Here is a 639-nt window from a genome sequence, read left to right as displayed (position 1 = left end):
GAAAGGAGGCAAATGGCAAAGTGGAGGAAGGCTGGGTAGCTCGGCCTCTCCAAACTGATTGATTAGTCATGATCCCCGCAGTTTTAACAGGGACTCATTCAATTGGGAAGGTGGAGCGCTCGGGAGCAGATTAGCATACGCTTGTTTACTCATCTTCTGAGGGATTTTTTCCCCCTCTTTCCTTTCATTTTGTGTAGAAGGAGGGAGGGGAGGGGGGACTGGGGGGGGAGAAGGGGGCTGTGGCTTGTGTTATAAAGGACGCAAAAAATAAATAAATTAGAGCATCTTTGGGGGGGAGGGAATTCAGCCGATCAGTGTCTTAGAGGAGCTTTTTTTTTTTTTTTTTAAGAGCGAGAAATCATATAAAATAAAATGAAATAAAACAAGAAGGAAGGCTATCAGCTGTTAGAAGGGGAAAATAAGGCAGATAAAGGAGCGCAGAGAGAAATTAATTGCCAACCAGGAGGAGTTGGGTTGTATTTTTCAAAGGTGGGGGGAGTGGAGCACACACCTTGAGGAGGAAAGCGAGAAAGAAAAGAAAAAGCAAGTGGAAGGGGGGGCTCGCCCAAGAAGGGTGAAGAAGCGAAGAAAGTCGAGGTGCCGAGGCTCCCAAAGCTGGCAGCTCTCGGTAGTGGTGCA

The sequence above is a fragment of the Chrysochloris asiatica genome, unplaced genomic scaffold, assembly GCF_000296735.1.
Source record: "Chrysochloris asiatica unplaced genomic scaffold, ChrAsi1.0 scaffold00081, whole genome shotgun sequence".
NCBI lineage: Eukaryota > Metazoa > Chordata > Mammalia > Afrosoricida > Chrysochloridae > Chrysochloris > Chrysochloris asiatica.
The sequence above is the reverse complement of the archived record's forward strand: the minus strand, read 5'-3'. Positions refer to the sequence as shown.